Source organism: Pongo pygmaeus, chromosome 3 (genome assembly GCF_028885625.2).
Source record: "Pongo pygmaeus isolate AG05252 chromosome 3, NHGRI_mPonPyg2-v2.0_pri, whole genome shotgun sequence".
Classification (NCBI taxonomy): Eukaryota; Metazoa; Chordata; class Mammalia; order Primates; family Hominidae; genus Pongo; species Pongo pygmaeus.
The window spans coordinates 95,546,600-95,569,908 of record NC_072376.2 but is presented as its reverse complement, the minus strand read 5'-3'; the positions used below and the strand labels follow the sequence as shown (position 1 = coordinate 95,569,908).

The 23,309-nt window shown below is 41.3% G+C and overlaps 2 pseudogenes; both read right to left on the bottom strand.

Annotated features, from left to right (window-relative positions):
* Positions 1-2,929: 2,929 nt before the first annotated feature.
* LOC129034564 (aminomethyltransferase, mitochondrial-like) lies at positions 2,930-3,966 on the bottom strand (annotated as a pseudogene).
* Positions 3,967-17,303: 13,337 nt separating this feature from the next.
* On the bottom strand, positions 17,304-17,893 carry LOC129034563 (translationally-controlled tumor protein-like; annotated as a pseudogene).
* Between the last annotated feature and the right edge of the window lie 5,416 nt (positions 17,894-23,309).

Here is a 23,309-nt window from a genome sequence, read left to right as displayed (position 1 = left end):
GTGTGGAAGTGCATCCTAAAGATGTTCGAACGAGAATAGTGGGATAGAACACTAGAGCAGGCTAAATTCATTCATATGAGCGCACTTTAACTAGACAGCTTTCTGTCACAATATGGAAGAGAGACTCCAAAGGTTTAGGGAGATAGGCACATAGGACTGGATTTACCATGTGCAACCTGCACGCCCAGCCCCCAGCATGTTCCAGGAAAAGAGTCAGGAGACAACTCCCTGCACTAAGGCACCTGCAGACTGGAAAAGCTCTGTGGGTGTCTCCTCTGCAGGCTAGGTGTGGCTGTAAGGAATGCGACCATTGAGAGAGGCTTCCTGATTTCAATGGGGATGATGGAATCCCAGAGAGGCAGAGTCAAAGTGACTGCATTTAACCACCAAAGACAAGAAGCGTGAACATATTTACAATACAGGGCAGCAGGAACATATTGCTAACCAGTTGCCTTAGCTCACAAAGATCTGTGGTGGTAATTGATCATAGTGTTCCTAGGAACAAAATGGATGGGTAGTCAAAAATGTAGCTTGCATTGTCATAGTAGACAGTCACAGCCTTTTACCCAGTTTTCAGACTTAATAAATTTACAGATGCAGAGGGTCTTGATTGAAGAATGTCTCTGGTGGCCCACCCTAACCAGAGCCATGCAGGCAGGAGAATTGTGGGACATGTAGTTCAGTCTAGCCAAGTTGACAATTATAAAGCCACCACTCCTAAGGAAGGCGCAGAGCAGCGATTTGACCATAGGTGGTCAGGAGTCGCAGCCTCCACTCTTGACTGTTACTCTATTTTACCTCCTTGGGGTACAAGGTGAAAAAACCCTCAACCCTGGTGTGGAGGGCCTGGAACTCCAGCTGATGCCCACCACAGTGTGTGATGAGGAAAACACAAGGCAACTGGATCCAGTGGCAAATCTGCCATTTTAGGGGGGATGATTATCTTGTCTTTTCTTCGCTGAGAAAAGAGGCTTCTAGGAAGCTGTAGCTGGTGGCTGTTTGTTCATGATGCTACTGTACTGATAAACTCAGACCTTCCTAGGTGGGCACGTAAGGCCTGCTTATCCCCCAGCTAGGGTGAGCAAACCTCCTGGTTTGCCAGGGCATGGGAGTATCTGCACTCAACTATGAAAATACTGGGCAAACAGCACCCCCAGAATCCCGCAATCCAGCCACCACTCAGCTGCTGCATTGTTTGGGAGGGAGGACAACAAAACAGTACGATGATTTGCTCAGATTTTCTCTCTACTATTTTGAATCTATTAAACAGATTACAGAGACTTTTGACTCTACTTCAGGATAGAATCAGGTGTGTTAATGTAAGTGTAATATTTTGTAAAGCATACATACTTTTGCTGGGCACGGTGGCTCACGCCTGTAATCCCATCACTTTGGGAGGCCGAGGCAGGCAGATCACCTGAGGTCGGGAGTTTGAGACCAGCCTGACCAACAAGGAGAACCCCTGTCTCTACTAAAAATACAAAATTAGCCGGGCGTGGTGGTGCTTCCCTATAATCTTAGCTACTTGAGAGGCTGAGGCACGAGAATCGCTTGAACCCGGGAGGCGGAGGTTGCGGTGAGCCGAGATCGTGCCATTGCACTCCAGCCTGGGCAACAAGAGTGAAACTCTGTCTCAAAAAAAAAAAAAAAAAAAAAGCATACATACTTTCGAGTCTACATATTATTTGGCCGTTAGTGTGGATTCCAATTAGAAGATGGTGGAACATTTACCATAAGCTCAATAGATGGAGAGTTCATTGAGGCAGCCTCGCGGCCCAGAACTACGTAAGGTCTGTCATACATTTTCTTTGTAAATAAACCTGAGTTAAAAATAACTTTATGGCTGGGTGTAGTGGCTCATGCCTATAGTTCCAGCACTTTGGGAAGCAGAGGCAGGAGGATCACTTGAGCCCAGGAATTCAAGACCAACCTGGACAACATGATGAGCCCCCATCTCTATTAAAAATACAAAAATTAGCCAGGTGTGGTGGTGCATGCCTGTAGTCCCAGCTACTTTCAGGGCTGAGGCCGGAGGATCGTTTGAGCCTGGGAGGTGGAGGCTGCAGTGAGCCATGATCGTGCCGCTGCACTCCAGCCTGGGTGACAGTGAGACCCTGTCTCAAAATAATAATAATAATAATTTCCTCAGAATTTTTAGAATATTTATTTTTAAGAAGGAAGTGTGTTTAATTTTTTTTTTCAGGATTTGGTGGAGGCCATTATTGGATACCAGGGGCAAAGGTCAGCCCAGGGTAAGGTGAGTCCAGGAGGAAGCCCAGCCTGTCCTACAACAGCCCTGTGGCATAGAACCAGTGGTGAGCCTGCCATGGTTTGCTTCTGGGCAGCAGGCTGGACCACCTGGGGAGCGTGGAAGGCTGCGTCTGTGTTCCCTCAACCATCCCCAAGTTTACAGCAGCCCCACTGCGAGTCAGGACTCATTCCTGACTCACGGTAGGGACAATTTGCATTTATGGAAAGCAAACTGGAAGAGGTGGCCTGAGCCCATACTGCCCATGGTAATGACTCCTTGCAATGCGAATAACCAAGGTGAGGCAGGTTGGGCAGGTTTTATCCTCCCCACAAAGGCGAGCCTTTGTTCCACAGCCAGCACCTGGCAGAGTGGGAGAGATAGCAGAGCGAGAGCTTCTCATTTCCCTCCATCAGGCTAGAGTGGGTCAGTGGGATCATGGACCGAAAGAAGACATTGAATGGCTGGTCTGTCGCTCAGAAACAGGGTCCTGGAGCTGGAGTGGCCATGGGTTGGGTGGAGAGAGTAAGTGGTATGGCCCCCTTAACCAGACAACTAAAACCAACCTCCCCCTTAGCTGCCCACCCCCAGTGAGTTCTGCCTCAGCTTCCTGCCTAAGCCCTTGAAGAATACCCTCTAGGGCAAGACTTCTGGAGGGGATGGTCCTGCCCTGAGCCATCCTCACACGAGGGTAGAGCACTTCATGGGCGCAAAGGGCATCTTGCTGACTGCGCCCATCTGCTGCTTCCGCCGCACCTCTACCAGCAGCATTGCCCCTGGCTGACTACTGGCAGGGCATGTAACCCATTGCCACATTCTTCTTCAGGTAGGGCAAGGGACAGCCACTGGTCACAGTACGAATCATGGACCCTCGATGCTCAGGTGGGACTGTGTGCCTGCATCAGGGCCCCCTCACACATCAACCCCACACACCTCCACTGCACTTTCCCTTCAGCTGGGGAACAATGACCTTGGCTCCAGGGAAGTCGAGAGCAGCTCAGTGGCACTTCCCCAATGTCCAACTGAGGCTGCCCTCCACAGGGGTAGTGTGTTCATCAGTGTCACTCCTGTACAGCCAGAGGCCTGCCTCCAGGCGCAAGCTGCCAGCACTGCCAGCACTGCCAGCTTCGCCTCTGGGTTTTCCAGAAGAGCTGATGCTGGGTGAACTGCCCCCGCTGCTGGCACCAAGGTGTCCACGCCATTCTCTCCTGTGCAGCCACAGTGGGTAAGGTGGCGGCCAGACACATCAAACACCTCCATCACAGCACTAGTCATGAAGGCAGTTTCCTCAGGTCAGCTGCTGCCCCAGCCTGTAGCACCTGGGCCACAGGGGGCCCTTGCAGGGCTAGCAGGGCAGTATTCACCACCTCCAGGCCCACATCCCTGCCCTGCCTCTGAAGTTCTCTGATCTTGTCCTGCATGAAGGCCAAGTCTTTTTCCCAGCAGCCAGTGTTGAACATCACATATAGGTGCCCCTCAGAAGTACTGATCACAATCAAGTCATCTAAGGTGCCTCTAGCCTCATGAGTAAGCAGCAACAGTGTCCTCTGGTTTGGCCTTAGCTCTGCAATGTCTCCAACCACTAGACCCTGCATCAGCTTCACCAGGTCACCACCACGTATCTCGGTCTGTGCACAACTAAGCAGATGACACAAGGCAGGAGGGAATGCCTGCAGGAGAAAATCCCGATTGGCCACCGTGCTCACAGCCCACTGCATTGTCACCTCTGACAGGTGCAGAGGGTGCACAGAGGCCACCACTCTGCCACACACGCTGGGAGATGTAGTTTTTAGAATATTTAAACACCAGCAAAAACTACAGTTATTAAAGGGAACAGGTAAGTATGTAGATAAACTTAATGCACAGGAGGTGGGGAACTCTCTTTTAGACTTTCTTTCAAAAGCTGCCCACTGAGCACTTTTTTCTTTTAAAAAATATTGCTTTTTTTTTTTTAATTATACTTTAAGTTCTAGGGTACATGTGTACAACATGCGGGTTTGTTACATAGGTACACATGTGCCATGTTGGTTTGCTGCACCCATTAACTCATCATTTACATTAGGTATTTCTCCTAGTGCTATCCCTCCCCCAGCCCTCCACCCCACAACAGGCCCCGGTGTGTCACGTTCCCTGCCCTCTGTCCAAGTGTTCTCATTGTTCAATTCCCACCTATGAGTGAGGACATGCAGTGTTTGGTTTCCTGTCCTTGTGATAGTTTGCTCAGAATGATGGTTTACAGCTTCATCCATGTCCCTGCAAAGGACGTGAACTCATCCTTTTTTATGGCTGCTTAGTATTCCATGGTGTATATGAGCCACATTTTCTTAATCCAGTCTATCATTGATGGACATTTGGGTTGGTTCCAAGTCTTTGCTACTGTGAGTAGTGCCACAATAAACATACGTGTGCATGTGTCTTTATAGTAGCATGATTTATAATCCTTTGGGTATATACCCAGTAACGGGATCGCTGGGTCAAATGGTATTTCTAGTTCTAGATCCTCGAGGAATTGCCACACTGACTTCCACAATGGTTGAACTAGTTTACAGTCCCACCAACAGTGTAAAAGTGTTCCTATTTCTCCACATCCTCTCCAGCATCTGTTGTTTCCTGACTTTTTAATGATCGCCATTCTAACTGGTGTGAGATGGTATCTCATTGTGGTTTTGATTTGCATTTCTCTGATGACCGGTGATGATGAGCATTTTTTCATGTGTCTGTTGGCTGCATAAATGTCTTCTTTTGAGAAATGTCTGTTCATATCCTTTGCCCACTTTTTGATGGGATTTTTTTTTTGTAAGTTTGTGTAAGTTCTTTGTAGATTCTGGATATTAGCCCTCTGTCAGATGGGTAGATTGCAAAAATTTTCTCCCATTCTGTAGGTTGCCTGTTCACTCTGATGGTAGTTTCTTTTGCTGTGCAGAAGCTCTTTAGTTTATTTAGATCCCATTTGTCTATTTTGGCTTTTGTTGCCATTGCTTTTGGTGTTTTAGTCATGAAGTCCTTGCCCATGTCTATGTCCTGAATGGTATTGCCTAGGTTTTCTTCTAGGGTTTTTATGGTTTTAGGTCTAACATTTAAGTCTTTAATCCATCTTGAATAACTTTTTATATAAGGTGTAAGGAAGAGATCCAGTTTCAGCTTTCTACATATGACTAGTCAGTTTTCCCAGCACCATTTATTAAATAGAGAACCCTTTCCCCATTTCTTGTTTTTGTCAGGTTTGTCAAAGTTCAGATGGTTGTAGATGTGTGGTGTTATTTCTGAGGCCTGTGTTGTGTTCCATTGGTCTATATCTCTGTTTTGCTACCAGTACCATGCTGTTTTGGCTACCATAGCCTTGTAGTATAGTTTGAAGTCAGGCGGTGTGATGTCTCCAGCTTTGTTCTTTTTGCTTAGGATTGTCGTGGCAATGAGGGCTCTTTTTTTGGTTCCACATCCATTTTAAAGTGGTTTTTCCAATTCTGTGAAGAAAGTCATTGATAGCTTGATGAAAATGGCATTGAATCCATAAATTACCTTCGGCAGTATGGCCATTTTCACAATATTGATTCTTCCTATCCATGAGCATGGAATGTTTTTCTATTTGTTTGTGTCCTCCTATATTTCATTGAGCAGTGGCTTGTAGTTCTCCTTGAAGAGGTCCTTCACATCTCTTGTAAGTTGGATTCCTAGGAATTTTATTCTCTTTGTAGCATTTGTGAATGGGAGTTCACTCATGATTTGGCTGTTTGTTATTGGTGTATAGGAATGCTTGTGATATTTGCACATTGATTTTGTATCCTGAGACTTTGCTGAAGTTGCTTATCAGCATAAGGAGATTCTGGGCTGAGAGGATGGGGTTTTCTAATTATACAATCATGTCATCTGCAAACAGGGACAATTTGACTTCCTCTTTTCCTAATTGAATACCCTTTCTTTCTTTCTCTTGCCTGATTGCCCTGGACAGAACTTCCAACACTATGTTGAATAGGAGTGGTGAGAGAGGGCATCCTTGTCTTATGCCAGTTTTCAAAGGGAATGCTTCCAGTTTTTGCCCATTCAGTAAGATATTGGCTGTGGGTTTGTCATAAATAGCTCTTACTATTTTCAGATACCTTCCATCAATACCTAGTTTATTGAGAGTTTTTAGCATGAAGGGCTGTTGAATTTTGTCAAAGGCTTTTCTGCATCTGTTGAGAAAATCACATGGTTTTTGTCGTTTGTTTTGTTTATGTGATGGATTACATTTATTGATTTGCATATGTTGAACTAGCCTTGCATCCCAGGGATGAAGCCAACTTGATCGTGGTGGATAAGCTTTTTGAGGTGCTGCTGGATTCACTTTGCCAGTATTTTATTGAGGATTTTCACATCAATGTTAATCAGGAATATGGGTCTAAAATTCTCTTTTTTAGTTGTGTCTCTGCCAGGCTTTGGTATCAGGATGATGCTGGTCTCATAAAATGAGTTAGAGAGGATTCCCTCTTTTTCTATTGATTGGAATAGTTTCAGAAGGAATAGTACCACCTCCTCGTTGTACCTCTGGTAGAATTCGGCTGTGAATCTGTCTGGTCCTGGACTTTTTTTTGTTGGTAGGCTATTAATTATTGCCTCAATTTCAGAGCCTGTTATTTGTCTGTTCAGAGATTCAACTTCCTCCTAGTTTAGTCTTGGGAGGGTGTATGTGTCCAGGAATTTATCCATTTCGTCTAGATTTTCTAGTTTATTTGCATAGAGGTGTTTATAGTATTCTCCAATGGTAGTTTGTATTTCTGTGGGATTGGTGGTGATATCCCCTTTATCATTTTTTATTGCATCTGTTTGATTCTTCTCTCTTTTCTTCTTTATTAGTCTTGCTAGTGGTCTATCAATTTTGTTGATCTTTTCTGAAAACCATCTTCTGGATTCATTGATTTTTTGAAGGATTTTTGTGTCTCTGTCTCCTTCAATTCTGCTCTGATCTTAGTTATTTCTTGCCTTGTGCTAGCTTTTGAATTTGTTTGCTCTTGCTTCTCTAGTTCTTTTAATTGTGATGTTAGGGTGTTGATTTTAGATCTTTCCTGCTCTCTCTTGTGGGCATTTGGTGCTATAAATGTCCCTCTACACACTGCTTTAAATGTGTCCCAGAGATTCTGGTATGTTGTGTCTTTGTTCTCATTGGTTTCAAAGAACATCTTTATTTCTGCCTTCATTTCGTTATTTACCCAGTAGTCATTCAGGAGCAAGTTGTTCTGTTTCCATGTAGTTGTGCGGTTTTGAGTGAGTTTCTTAATACTGAGTTCTAATTTGATTACACTGTGGTCTGAGAGACAGTTTGTTGTGATTTCTGTTCTTTTATATTTGCTGAGGACTGCTTCCAACTATGTGGTCAATTTTGGAATAAGTGCAATGTGGTGCTGAGAAGAATGTATATTCTGTTGATTTGGGATGGAGAGTTCTGTAGATGTCTATTAGGTCCACTTGGTGCAGAGCTGAGTTTAAGTCCTGGATATCCTTGTTAACTTTCTGTCTCTCTGATCTGTCTAATATTGACAGTGGGGTGTTAAAGTCTCCCATTATTATTGTGTGGGAGTCTAAGTCTCTTTGCAGGTCTTTAAGGACTTGCTTTATGAATCTGGGTGCTCCTGTATTGGGTGCATGTATATTTAGGATAGTTAGCTCTTCTTGTTGAATTGATCCCTTTACCATTATGTAATGGCCTTCTTTGTCTCGTTAGATATTTGTTGGTTTAAAGTCTCTTTTATCAGAGACTAGGATTGCAACCCCTGCTTTTTTTTGCTTTCCATTTGCTTGGTAGATCTTCCTCCATCCCTTTATTTTGAGCCTATGTGTGTCTCTGCACTTGAGATGGGTCTCCTGAATACAGCACACTGATGGGTCTTAACTCTTTATCCAATTTGCCAGTCTGTGTCTTTTAATTGGGGCATTTAGCCCATTTACATTTAAGGTTAATATTGTTATGTGTGAATTTGATCCTGTCATTATGATGTTAGCTGGTTATTTTGCCCGTTAGTTGATGCAGTTTCTTCCTAGCTTCGATGGTCTTTACAATTTGGCATGTTTTTGCAGTGGCTGGTACTGGTTGTTCCTTTCCATGTTTAGTGCTTCCTTCAGGGGCTCTTGTAAGGCAGGCCTGGTGGTGACAAAATCTCTCAGCATTTGCTTGTCTGTAAAGGATTTTATTTCTCCTTCACTTATGAAGCTCAGTTTGGCTGGATATGAAATTCTGGGTTGAAAAGTCGTTTCTTTAAGAATGTTGAATATTGGCCCCCACTCTCTTCTGGCTTGTAGAGTTTCTGCCAAGAGATCTGCTGTTAGTCTGATGGGCTTCCCTTTGTGGGTAACTCGACCTTTCTCTCTGACTGCCCTTAACATTTTTTCCTTCATTTCAACCTTGGTGAATCTGACAATTATGTGTCTTGGGGTTGCTCTTCTCAAGGAGTATCTTTGTGGTGTTGTCTGTATTTCCTGAATTTGAATGTTGGCCTGCCTTGCTAGGTTGGGGAAGTTCTCCCGGATAATATCCTGAAGAGTGTTTTCCAAGTTGGTTCCATTCTCCCTGTCACTTTCAGGTACATCAATCAAACGTAGATTTGGTCTTTTCACATAGTCCCATGTTTCTTGGAGGCTTTGTTCGTTTCTTTTTACTCTTTTTTCTCTAAACTTCTCCTCTCACTTTATTTCATTAATTTGAACTTTAATCACTGATACCCTTTCTTCCACTTGATTGAATTGGCTACTGAAGCTTGTTCATGCATCACGTAGTTCTCACGCCGTGGTTTTCAGCTCCATCAGGTCATTTAAGTTCTTCTCTGCACTGTTTATTCTACTTAGCCATTCATCTAATCTTTTTTCAAGGTTTTTAGCTTCCTTGCAATGAGTTCAAACATCCTCCTGTAGCTCGGAGAAGTTTATTACTGACCTTCTGAAGCCTACTTCTGTCAACTCGTCAAAGTCATTCTCTGTCCAGCTTTGTTCCGTTGTTGGTGAGGAGCTGCAATCCTTTGGAGGAGAAGAGGCGCTCTGGTTTTTAGAATTTTCAGCTTTTCTGCTCTGGTTTCTCCCCATCTTTGTGGTTTTATCTACCTCTGGTCTTTGGTGTTGGTGACCTACAGATGGTGTTTTGGTGTGGATGTCCTTTTTGTTGATGTTGATGCTATTCCTTTCTGTTTGTTAGTTTTCCTTCTAACAGTCAGATCCCTCAGCTACAGGTCTGTTGGAGTTTGCTGGAGTCCACTCCAGACCCTGTTCCCCTGGGTATCACCATCGGAGGCTCAGTTGGGAAATGCAGAAATCACCCATCTTCTGCATCAATCACACTGTGAGCTGCAGGCCAGAGCTGTTGCTATTTGGCCATCCTGGAATGGGAAAAACTCTTTTTTTTTTTTTTACCCCATTTATTCCTTTATGTAGGAAGACTGATAGTTAAATGTCTAAAAGACAGACAACAGATAAAGGGCAAGAGAAAAGTAATTTTTTTTTATTCTGGCATCACAGGCTTAATCATGTCAAGTTTCAAAACAACCCCAGCAGCCATCTGACCCTGTTCGTGCAGTTACCTAGTGGAAGGGTAGTGTCAAGAGTGATGAAGTGTTAAGAGTATTTACCTGTGGTTTCCTTCTTAAAATAAAGTGGAGGCCAGGCACAATGGCTCACACCTGTAATGCCAGAGCTTTGGGAGGCCAAGGCAGAATGATCCGTTGCGGTCAGGGGTTCAAAACCAACCTGGACAACATAGCAAGACCTCATCTCTACAAAAATTTAAAAATTAGCTGGGTGAGGTGATGCATGCCTGTAGTCCTAGCTACTCAGGAGGCTGAGGCAGGAAGATCAGTTGAGCTCAGGTGTTTGAGGTTAAAGTGAGCTATGATTGCTTCGCTATACTCCAACCTGGACAACAGAGTGAGACTCTGTCTTTTTTAAAAAAAATTATTTAATTAATTAATTAAAACAGTAAAATAAAGTGAAGAAGATTCAAAGTCCCACTATCTACAGGTCTGTCAGGAGAAACAGATAATAGAGAAATGATAACAGCCGGCACCCATAGAGTGCTACTTACTACATGCCAGGTGCTGTCCTAAGCACTTTACATCTGCCAACTCATTACTCAGATGAGGGAACTGAAAGAATCTTTGCTTTCAACCATCGGTTATATTGCCTTTTCACAGGCAAGGCAATTGCAGTTATATTGCAATTTTCAATTGCATCTGCAATCAGATGCAAAGGAATTACTAAAGACTCAGTAGTTGAGGGCTATATTTTGAGCCAGGACCAAAGCAAAGAAGAACTACTTTCATTTATAATAAGGGCCCAGACGCAGGAAATAGACAACTCAAACAGTGTGGTGTGAGAGCAGTGTGGGATGGCAAAAAGAGGATCCAGGCCATCCTGGAGATAGTCCCTTGGCCACAGAAGTTAATTGTTACCATCAGTGCCTTAGAAAGCAAGAAGTAGTGACTGACCTCAGGACTCCAGAATTGGGTAGAGTTCAGAATAGATGCAGTCATTCTTTACTTCTTTTGTCATCTTCCTGAATTATGAAATTCCTCTGGGAATATTTATATGTTGATACCTGCACAAAATAGACCCTACCTAATAGTAATCATCTCTGTTTTGGTGCATAGTTTTCTGTATTTCCTGTGTGCATGTGTGTGTGTGTGTGCACACACATGTTTGTGTGTGTGCATGTGTATGTGAGTGTGTCTGTGTGTGTGTGTGGTGTGAATGTTTTCAATATGCATCAAGGGCCTGGACAATGTGATATATGCATGTTTGTTACTTTTAATCTAGAAATAGGAATTTAGCATTTGAAGTGCCCTAATCAGGAATATACTCTCCAGGATAGGTTTGAAATGTTTTTCTCAGGTCTCCACATTCCAGAGGACCTATTACAAGTGGTTTGACTATTGCTATCTCAATTTACTAGTTGTTAATATACTTTTAAAATGATAGAAATAGTTTTCAGTTGGCAAAATGTGTGGTGTTTAAAATAGTGGATTAGCCAGGCACAGTGGCATGTGTGTGTGATCCTACTCAGGAGTCTGAGGTGGGAGGATTCCTTGAGCACAGGAGGTTTTTGTCTGTTTGTTTTTGTTTTTGTTTTGTAGAGAAGTGTCTTGCTATGTTGCCCAGGCTGGTCTCAAACTCCTGGACTCAAGCAATCCTCCTGCCTTGGCCTCCCAAAACACTGGGATTATAGGAATGAACCACCATGCCCAGCCAAGCCCAGAAGTTTGAATCCTGCCTGGGCAACATAGCAAGACCCCATCTCTAAAAAAATAAAATAAACTTAAATTTAAAAAATAAAATGTGTGAGGCTGGGTGTGGTGGCTCACACTTGTAATCCCAGCACTTTGGGAGGCCAAGGCAGGCGGATCATGAGGTCAGGAGATCGAGACCATCCTGGCTAACATGATGAAACCCCATCTCTACTAAAAATACAAAAAATTAGCTGGACGTGGTGGCAGGTGCCTGTAGTCCCAGCTACTCGGGAGGCTGAGACAAGAGAATGGCATGAATCCGGGAGACGGAGGTTGCAATCAGCTGAGATCACGCCACTGCGCTCCAGCCTGGGCGACAGAGCGAGACTCTGTCTCAAAATAAATAAATTAAAAAATAAAATAAAACGTGTGGATTAATTAGCAATACTGTAGAAGAATCTGTGTCCTTATATGTATAGAAGTGCATAAAATTTATGAGCCCAGCAACCTATCTATATCTTTCAGGGTGGTTTTTGTGGCTCAGGCTCTGATTTGGACCTGAAGATTCTGCTACCTATTCTGAATAGTAAGTGAGCTTAACTTGTGTCTAGAATATTATTGCATCCGCCTTGATTAATTGTTCCCTGCAAGATACTTGGCAGTGTGCCAATGGTGGAGACAACCGGTTTTCTACCAAATAGTCCATTCTTCTCTTCTTCGTAGGTTCTTGGCTACAGCACCCATCCAGCTCACCTAACAGAGAGTTGTAGTCATGTGGCCAAGTTTCACCTGATGGCATGTGAGTAGAAGAATGTATACCTAGATTTCTGGGCCTACACCTTAAGAACGTAAATATGCCTATTCTGAGTTCTTGTTCCCTTCTTGCCGTTTGGTTGGCTAGAACTTCGCTATGCAGAAAACAAAAGGCCCAGAGAGTGGTGCAGAATCATGTTGGAAGGAACCTGAGCCCCTGAGTGCCTCATGAAGCAGACCACCTGCCACCTTGGAACATTCACCTCGGACTGTTGCTTTAAACCACTGTATTATTATTACAGCAGCTTTTCCTTATCTCAGCCGATACAGTGCCTAAGGGACTGAGCTGAGCTTGTAAGAAGAGCATGCCTGCTTGCTAATGATGACAGAGGTAGCAGAGTTCCATCTAGGGCTGGATACCAGGGTAACATGTCAACATTTAGTGAGTTTGGGGGAAACAACAACACAAAGCCCTACCCTACCTCTTACATTTAGAGGCCTTCAACATCTCCCAGTAAGAATCTAACAGGTGTTTTAAAATGCAGATTTTGTTCACAGCTAATATTATACACTACAGTGAAAATGGAAAGCCTTTCGTCTAAGATCAGAACCACACAAAGATGTCCATTCTTGACACCTCTATTCAACATAGTATTGGAAATCCTAGCTACAGCAACTAGGCAAGAGAAAGAAATAAAAGACATCCCCCAAATAGGAAAGGGAGAAGTTAAATTACACCTGTTTGCAGATAACATGTCCTTATATGTAGAAAACCCCAGAGACTCCACCAAAAAACTGTTAAGATAAACAAATATAGTAAAGTTGTAGGATCCAAAATCAACACACAAAAAATCAGTACACTGAAAACTGTAAAAAATTCATTAGAAAAATAGAAGAAGACACAAATAAATGGAAAGATAGCTCATGCTCATGGACTGGAAGGATTAAAGTTGTTAAAATGTCCATATTACCCAAAGTGATCTATACAATGGAATGCTATTCATCTACGTCTGGGTACCTTAGACTGCAGAATTATCTGCCCAAACCACTTGGAGCCTATTTACAGGGCCAGTACATCCTCTTTCCTGATTAAGTCCTCCTAAGGGCAGACTGCACAGCTGGAGTACACAACCCTAGTGGCTAAGGATGCCCAGGGGACACACATTTTATGAAGTGGGTGTGGTTAGAGCTTAGCTATGCAGCATCAGGTGCCCACACATGTGTCCACAAAGCCCTTTGTAGTGTAGGATGGGGCATAGGTAGAAATAAAAGAGGAACTGCCCTCAGACCAGGGATGGGCAGCCAGGGAGCCCAGCTGTCTGCATAATCTGGAGACCCCAAGGAGTCTGAGAATTCTAAATAGGAACCTGCCCTTCCAGGTCATTATAAAAGTATATTTGTCAAGATGTGAGGGTAGAACATATTTTATTTAACAGTTTGTTATAAATATTTAGACCTGGCCAGGCACGGTAGCTCACAGCTGTAATCCCAGCACTTTGGGAGGCCGAGACAGACAAGTCACTTAAGGTCAGGAGACCAGCCTGGCCAACATAGTGAAACCCTGTCTCTACTAAAAATACAAAAAAAAAAAAAAAATTAGCTGGGCATGGTGGTGGGCACCTGTAATCTTAGCTACTTAGGAGGCTGAGGCAGGAGAATCACTTGAACCCAGGAGGCAGAGGTTACTGTAGTGAGCCAAGATCACGCCACTGCACTCCAGCCTGGGTGACAAAGCAAGACTCTGTCTCTAAATAAATAAATAAATAAATATTCGACCAATGTTATGTTGGCTTCTTGCCCCAGACCTACAGGTGTTGAGGGAAACAGGCTCCCAGAGGAAAGATGGCATTGGTGAGCCCTGATTTATAGCATTTGCCAATTTACATGATATAAATACCCATCGGTGATTTCGCACTATCCACATGATGTCATTGAACGTAGAATTGACCCAATTGGCTCTCCTGAGCCAGTATGAACAGGCCAAAACTCATAAATATTAGGGGCCGGTGTCTTAGTCTGTTCCTGCTGCTAACAAAACACCTGAGACTGGGTAATTTATAACAACATGCATTCAATACTGACAGCTCTGGAAACTGGGAAGTCCAAGATCAAAGCACCAGCAGGTTCTGTGTCTAATGAGGGTTCAGTCTCAGCTTCCAAGATGGAGCCTTGAATATGTGTCTTCACATGGTGGAAGGCAGAAGGGCAAAAGGGGCAAATACTGTGTGAAACTTTTTTTATAAGGCATGAATCCCATTTACAAGAAAATAGCTCTCATGACTTAGTCACTTCCTGAAGAACACACCCCTTGATATTATATATTGGTGACTAAGTTTCAACATATGATTTTGGGGCACACATTCAGACCATAGCCACTGGACTGGCCCTGCATTCTATCCTCTTGCTTCTCTTCTTCTTATCCAACTTTTTCTCTTCCCTCGTTTTCCACCTCTTTTCCCTCTTAGGAACAACTTGGCTTCTTCTCCAGAATGATGCACAATAATTCTGTAACTATCTTCTGTTGCTTGAATTGGACCTTGGTCTTATCCTTTACCCTCACTGGCTCTTTAAAGGACTTTTTTTTTTTAGGATTTCAGGAATTTTGTCCTTGATACATAATTATACAAATGCGTGATATTTGATACATGCATACAATGTATAATGATCAAATCAGGGTATTAGGATATCCATCACTTCAAACATTTATCATTTCTTTGTGTTGGGAATATTTCAAATATTCTCTTCTAGATATTTTGAAATATATGATAAGTTATCGTTAACTGTAGTAACCTTACTCTGCTGTCAAATACTAGAACTTATTCCTTCTGTCTAGCTGTATGTTTGTACCCATTAACCAACTCCTCTTCATCTCCCTACCCACTACCCTCCCCTGCCTTCAGTAACTGTCATTCTACTGTCTACCTTCATGAGATCACCTTTTTTATTCCCACATATGAATGAGAACATGTGATATTTATCTTTCTGTGTTTGGCTTATAATTTATTTAACATAATGACCTTCAGTTCTATTCATTTTGCTGTGGATGATGGGATTTCTTTTTTTTTTTAATGACCAAATAGTATTTCATTGTGTGTGTATATATATATATATACATGTGATATATATGTGATATATATATATCACATTTTCCTTATCCATTTATCCATTGATGGATAGTGAGGTCGATTCCATATCTTGGCTATTGTGAATAATGATGGAAAAAAACAAGGGTACAGATATCCCTTGTATATACTGATTTCCTTTCCTTTGGATAAATACCCAGTAGTCTGATTGCTGTATCGAATAGTAGTTCTAGTTTTAGTTTTTTGAGAAACCGCCATACTGTTTTACATAATGGCTGTAACAAATTATCTTCTCACCAACAGTGAGAAGATAATTCATCCTCTCATGTTTTCACCAATAAAGAATTGGAGTTTTTGAAGTTAGCAAGGGTGTGCTTGATTGGTTCTCCACATCCTTACCAGCATTTTTTTTTTTTTTTTTTTTTTTGCTTTTTTATAATAGCCATTCTAATTGGGGTGAGATGTTATCTCATGGCTTTGATTTGCATTTCCCTGATGATTAGTGATGTTCAACATTTTTTTCAAATACCTGTTGGCCATTTGTATGTCTTCTTTTTTTTTGAGACAGGGTCTCACTCTGTCACTCAGACTGGAGTGCAGCGGCATGATCACTGCTCATTGCAGCCTTGATCTCCCAGGGTTAGCCTCCTAAGTAGCTGGGACCATAGGCATGCACCACCTCAAATGATCTTCCTACCTCATCCTCCCAAATAGCTGGGACCACAGGCCATGCCACCATGCCTTTTTTTTTTTTTTTTTTTTTTGGTAGAGACAGGGTCTCACTATGTTGTCCAGGCTGGTCTTGAACTCCTGGGCCCAAGCAATCCTCCTGCCTTGGCCTCCCAAAGTGCTGGGATTATAGGTGTGAGCCACTGTGCCCAGCTTGGATGTCTCCTTTTGATAAAGTCCATTCAGATCCTATGCCCGCTTTTCAACAGGATTATTTGAGGGTATTTTTGTTTTATTTTGTTTTTGCTGTTGAGTTGTTTGAGTTCCTTATATATTCTGGATATTAGTCCCTTGTCATATGAATAGTTCACAGATATTTTCTCCCATTCTACAGATTGTCTCTTCACTCTGTCTTTTCACTCTGTTGATTGTTTCATTTGCAATGCAGAAGCTTTTTAGTTTAATATAGTCTCATTTGTCTATTTTTTGTTTTTGTTTCCTGTGTTTTTAAAGTCTTAGCCATAAAATCTTTGCCTAGGCCAATGTCCCAAAGCATTCTTCCTATGTTTTATTCTAGTAGTTTTGTGTTTCAGATCTTACGCTTAAGTCTTTATTGCATTTTGAGTTGATTTTTATAAGTAGTGAGAGACAGGAGTCTAGTTTCATTCATATGCATATGACTATCCAGTTTTCTCAGTATTGTTTATCGAAGAGGGTATCCCTTTCCCAGTGTGTGTCCTTGGTGCCTTTGTCAAAATCAGTTTGCTGTAAATACATGGACGTATTTCTGGGTTCTCTATTCTGATCCATTGCTCTATATGTCTATGTGTATACCAATAGCATGTTGTTTTGGCTGCCATAGCTTTGTAGTGTGTTTTGAAGTCAGGTAGTGTGATGCCTCCAGCTTGGTTTTTGTTCAGTATTGCTTTGGCTATTCAGAGTCTTTTGTGGCTCCATACCAATCTTAGGGATTTTTTTTTCTATTTCTGAAAAGACTGTCAGTGGTATTTCAATAGGAATTGCATTGAATCTGTAGATTGCTTTGGTAGTATGGTCATTTTAATAATATTAATTCTTCTGATCCATGAGCATGGTATGTTGTTCTGTTTTTGTGTCCTCTTCAATTTCATCAGTATTTTACAGTTTTCCTTATAGAAGTCTTTCACCTCCTTAGTTAAATTTATTCCTAGGTATGTTATTTCTTTCTTTCTTTAGCTATTATAAATGGAATTGCTTTTCTTTTTAGTTTAAATACATTTTATTTTTAGACAACCTGACATAGTTTTCTTAAAAACTGCCTTCACTTCAAATAAATCATAGTCAAAATAAATGAAGAGCTCCAGATTATATCAGTCCCATCCGTCTTAATTACTGGTGTTGTATGGGTGACAAGCAGCAGCCAGTTATGACGACAGGTGATAGAGCCAAAGTAATTGCCAACTTTGTTACCGTTTTTTCCATTTCTAAATCATCCTTAAAGAAAATTATATATGGAGTCATACCATTCTCATGGTAGTTCAGCAGGGCAACCATGCCATCTGGATTCATGTTTTCACCAATAAAGAATTGGAGTTTTTGAAATTAGCAAGAGTGTGCTTGATTGGTTCTGTAGCCTCTGTCACAGAACATTTTACTCTTTCTGGTCTCTAGTCTCCAAATTTGCCTTTGATTGATTTCATGTAATCTTTGATGTACTTCTTGTAGGCTTCTTTTGTGAAGCTGGCTCCCTGTAAGTGAGGTTCCTGACAATATCAACACCAGTGATTACTGTGCTTTAGGTACCTTTGCCCTAGGGGCCTTCAGCAGAGGCATTTCCACCAATGAACAAGTCATCGGTGTTACCCTGCGTCCTACTTACCATCTTTCCCTCCACCTCCAGGCAAGCTTGTCTGCAATCTCCCAAATCTTATACATGTTGGAGAACTATTGTGGCTGATGACGCCAGGGTAGATAATCATGAGAGCGGCTAAAGGGAGACCATAGTGGTGCTAACTTAGCAGAAGCCTGGAGCTCAGAGCGAGTGCAGGATAGCCAGAGTGGCACTGGGTGGGGAAGTGGGTGGAAATGTGGGATTACTTTCTTGATTTCTTTTTAATTAGTTCATCCTTGTTATATAGAAACACTACTGATTTTTGTACATTGGTTTTTGTATCCTTCAACTTTACTGGATTTATTTATCATTTGTAAGAGTTTTTTGGTAGTCTTTAGGTTTTTCTAGGTATAAGATCATGTCATCTGTAAAGAGAGACACTTTCACTTCTTTTCCAACTTGGATTATGCCTTTATTTCTTCCTCTTTCCCAATCGATCAGGCTAGGACTTCCAGCACTATGTTAAATAAGAATAGTAAAGGTGAGCATCATTGTCTTATTCCAGTTCTTAGAGGAAAGGCTTTCAGCTTTTCCCCAGGTGGTATGATGTTAGTTGTGGGTTTGTCATATATGGCTTTTGTTATTTTGAGGTATGTTTCTTTTATGCCTAACTTGTTGAGAGTTTTTATCATGAAGGATGTTAAATTTTATCAAATGCTTTTTCTGTGTTTATTGAGATGATCATATGGTTTTTGTCCTTCCTTTGGTTAATGTATCACATTTATTGATTCGCATATGTGGAACCATTTTTTGCATTCCTGGGATAAATCCCACTTGATCATGGTGTATTATATTTTTGATGTGTTGTTAGATTTAGTTTGCTAGTATTTTGATGAGGATTTTTACATCTATGTTCCTGAGAGATATTTTTCTCTCATAGTTTTCTTTTTTTGTTGTGTCTTTGTCTGGTTTTAGTATCAGGTAATGCTGGCCTTACAGATTGAGTTAGAAAGATTTCCCTCCTCTTTAATTTTTTGGAATGATTTGAGAAGAATTAGTGTTAGTTCTTTATAAGCTTGATAGAATTCAGCAGTAAAGTGATCCAGTTCTGGGCCTTTCTTTGTGGGGAGACTTTTTATTACTGATGTAATCTCATTATTGGTCTGTTGAGGTTTTCTGTTTCTTCCTGGTTTAATCTTAGAAGGTAGTATGTTTCCTGGTATTTAATCAATTCCCTCTAGGTTTCCTAGTTTTTGAGCATATAGTTGTTCATAATTCTCGCTGATGACGTTTTGCATTTCTGATGTCTGTTGTCATGTCTCCTTTTTCATTTCTGATTATGTTTATTTGGATCTTCTCTCTCCTTTTCTTGGTTATTCTAGCTAGCAGTTTATCAATTTTGTTTTTCTTTGCAAAGAACCAACTTTTTGTTTCATTGATCTTTTGTCTCTTTCATTATTTATCATTGCGGTTTGGTGGTTTTCTGTAGTGGTAACATTTGATTCCTTTCTCTATCTCATTTGTGTATCTGCTATGCCAGTGAGTTTTACACTATGTGTTTTCTTGATGGTAGACATCATCCTTTCTGTCATGTGCATCCGTGTGAAGAGACCACCAAACAGGCTTTGTGTGATCAACAAGGCTGTTTATTTCACCTGAGTGCAGGCGGGCTGAGTCCGAAAAGAGTCAGCGAAGGGAGATGGGGTGGGGCTGTTTTATAGGATTTGGGTGGGTAGTGGAAAATTACAGTCAAAGGGGGTTTTTCTCTTATGGGCAGGGGCGGGGGTGACAAGGTGCTCAGTGCAGGAGGTTCTGAGCCAGGAGGAGGAATTTCACAAGGTTAATCATTCAGTTAAGGTGGGGCAGGAGCAAATCACAATGGTGGAATGTCATCAGTTAAGGCAGGAACAGGCCATTTTCACTTCTTTTGTGGATCTTCAGTTGCTTCAGGCCATCTGGATGTATATGTGCAGGTCACAGGGGATATGGTGGCTTAGCTTGGGCTCAGAGGCCTGACACTTTCACTTCTAGATGAAGGACTCTCAAACATTTCTTGTAGGACTGGTCTACTGGTGATGAATTCCCTCAGTTTAAAGTATTTCTTTTAAACAAACAAACACTTTTCTCTAGATAGTGAATCTAAATCTCCTCCAGCTTGTTCCATTGCAGATTGACTTATATAATTTGGTCTGAAGATAATTCATCTTAGAGAAGATGATGCACTCAAAACAGAGATGTTAAGAGGCTTTTGAAACTATAAAGCAGTCCCACTGCTGTTGTCCGAATTTATCAACTCTTTGCGAATTATGTATGAGTCAACACTACTGCTTACCTGGCTTCTACTTTATGAGTAACAGCTAAATACATGAGTCTAACTTGGAGAAAATCAATGTTCATTTTCTTTTGCAGTTGTCATCTGCAGCAGGACCTCACTTGAGTACTGCCTCTGAGCCTAGGTTCTGAAAGCTAGTTTAAAATTCTGTCTTTAAGTTTGTCTGCTGAATGTTCTGTGACAAATTCCCTTTCACGCACGTCCGTGTGAAGAGACCACCAAACAGGCTTTGTGTGAGCAACAAGGCTGTTTATTTCACCTGGGTGAAGGCGGGCTGAGTCTGAAAAGAGAGTCAGGGAAGGGAGATAGGGGTGGGGCCGTTTTATAGGATTTGGGTAGGTAAAGGAAAAAGGGGGGTTGTTCTCTGGCGGGCAGGGGTGGGGGTCACAAGGTGCTCAGCGGGGGAGCTTTTGAGCCAGGATGAGCCAGGAGAAGGAATTTCACAAGGTAATGTCATCAGTTAAGGCAGGAACAGGCCATTTTCACTTCTTTTGTGGTGGAATATCACCGGTTAAGGCAGGAACCGGCCATCTGGATGTATACGTACAGGTCACTAGGGATATGATGGCTTAGCTTAGGCTCAGAGGCCTGACATTCCCTACTTCATCTCTCATGCTGAATATAGTCCCTGCAGGGATGCTATGTGGATACTTTAATTTTTTGGAATGGTTTTTAAAGATTGATGTTATTTTGGTAATAATAATTGTTTTTATTTTGGTGAATATTTAACTTTAATCAGGTCTTAATTAGACTTAAACTAGTTGACTTCAACAGTTGTGGAATGCCTTTAATACTCAAGAAAATAAAAAATAGGCTGGGTGTGGTGGTTTATGCCTGGAATCCCAGTATTTTGGGAGGCCAAGGCAGGAGGACTGTTTGAGCTCAGAAATTTGAGACCAGCCTGGGCAACATGGCAAAATCCTATCTTTACTAAAAATACAAAAATTAGCTCGGAATGGGGGCATGTGCCTGTAGTCCCAGCTACTCAAGAGGCTGAGTATTGCTTGTGCCCGGGAGATCGAGGGTACAGTGAGCCGAGATCATGCCACTGCACTCCAGCCTGGGTGACAGAGTGAGTGAGACCCTGTCTCCAAAAAACAAAAAACAACAAACAAACCAAAAATCAAAAACTAAATCAAAACAAAACAAAAACAAAAAAACTCAAGAAAATAAAAACGAATATAAAATTCTAGAAGAATACTACAGCTCATATGTTAAATGTAAGTCAATAATAAAGTTTTTATGAAATGTTATCCGTTTTAAAAGAGTTCTTCTTATGAATATAGGTTTCTTAGTGTATATTTCAAGAATAGACAGTAAGACAGTTTGTTTCTGCCATCCCAAGCTACCTGAGATTAAAAACTATATTTTCTAAAATTGAGTTGCTGGCAAGGAATTTGTCTTATCATACTTCTTCAGAATTTGTTTTTCTGGGCCAGTAATGCCTGTAATCTCAGCACTTTGGGAGACCAAAGTGGGAGGATCACTTGAGCCCAGGAATTCAAGCCCACCCTGGGCAACACAGCAAGACCCTGCCACTCTATTATTTTTTTAAATAAAAAATAAATAAATAAAAATTTGTTTTTCTATAGCCTAAAGAAAAATAATTGCCTCTGTTAGCATTACATTTCCAAGAAAAATTGTCTGCAAATAGTTTAATTTTAGATGATTACCCCTCTCCAAGGTAGGGCTGGAAGGAGGATAAATTTGGCAGAGACATAGGTTGCACATACTGATCTCAGTTTGTGTTAGGTGCATATAAATAAAAAAATAGTTTCTTCATTTTATTAAAGCCCTATTTTTGTATCATTTCTAGTAATGTATATACCAACATAAATGCTTGATCTCAATCTCTCCTGATAATTACAAATCAACATATCCAATGTTTAAAATTACTATTAAATTAATGTAGTATTGTCAGGTCTTCATTAGAAGTAGTAAGTAGAACATAGAGATTGGTCAAATTTTTCAGTACTTATAATTTTGAAAAAAAGAAAAGAGTATTCTATTCCTGCCAATTAATATAGCCTTTAACCTGATAAACAATGTCAATATACATTATGATTTTAATTATAAATCCCCTGGAGACAGCAAGTATGTTTATATTTTATTAGTCATTGTACTTAAGAGGTCCCAAAGCTCTCTATTCCTAGTTCAGATTTTCTTTTGTTTGTGTGTGGTTTTTTTTTTTTTTTTTTTTTTTGGATGAAGGTTAAGAGGAAGCTTTCTTTCTTAAAGGTTTTTATGCTGGGCAGATAGTTAATGGTACAGAAATCTAAGGTTTATTTGGGGGAACAAGAGAGCAGACAGGACATAGAGGTCTTATTGGCAGAAGTGGCAAACAAAGTAGGGGACAATCTTTCATAGGATCATAAAATTATAGCCCCCAAACACAATCTAGTGAAATCACCTTGTTTCTGAGAAGGTTTTCACAAAGAGCTAATACTAAAGAATTGGGGTTACAGAATATATGGTATTATCCATGCCAAATACAAACACATGGACATCTTTATTGGAGGAGAAATTTGTTCTGCTCAAGAGCATCTTAAAGATTTCTATTTCCCAGTCATTATTCTTTCCCACAGTCCCCTCCCAATAATTAGTCCAGAGGTAAGTCTGGGTTCCCATGGTGGCAGGATATTCAAATATCTCAAGATGGCTCACCATGTCATGAATGACATCTTAATTAATCAGTCTTCAAATCAGGGGACACAGTGAGAATAAGGACTCTATGTTTCCTGATCTCAAAACACACTTGAGAGTTAAGAGCATGGGAATGACACTTCTGTGAATTACCACTTGGTGCCTGTTCATTTTTCTCTTCTGAGCAAAGTCCTCTCTTGTGAAATTCTAATACTTTGCATAGAATATTCAGAATTTCCAGACCTCATCACTGAAGATTTCTTTTGCCTTCACAGTCAAAAATATGATGTAAGATTTGTGTTTCCAAGATCAAAGACAGGTCTCACAAGGGGTACCCTGCTCTACTACCGGGACACCAACATTTGTTCTTGGTGTATCTTACATCAGCAATCTTTGAAATCCATTAGGTGAAGTCCTATATCCTTTGTTGTATCAGTCATCATCCCCAGCACAGGCTAAACCTCAGATTTCTCCACTCTAAGTGTCCTTGCCCTCAGGGAGGGTGACAGGATGTGGGGTTTCTTTCCAATGTTTTAGGACACACTCATAGCAAAACATGTCCACATCCTGTTGCAATCAGTTTGGTCAA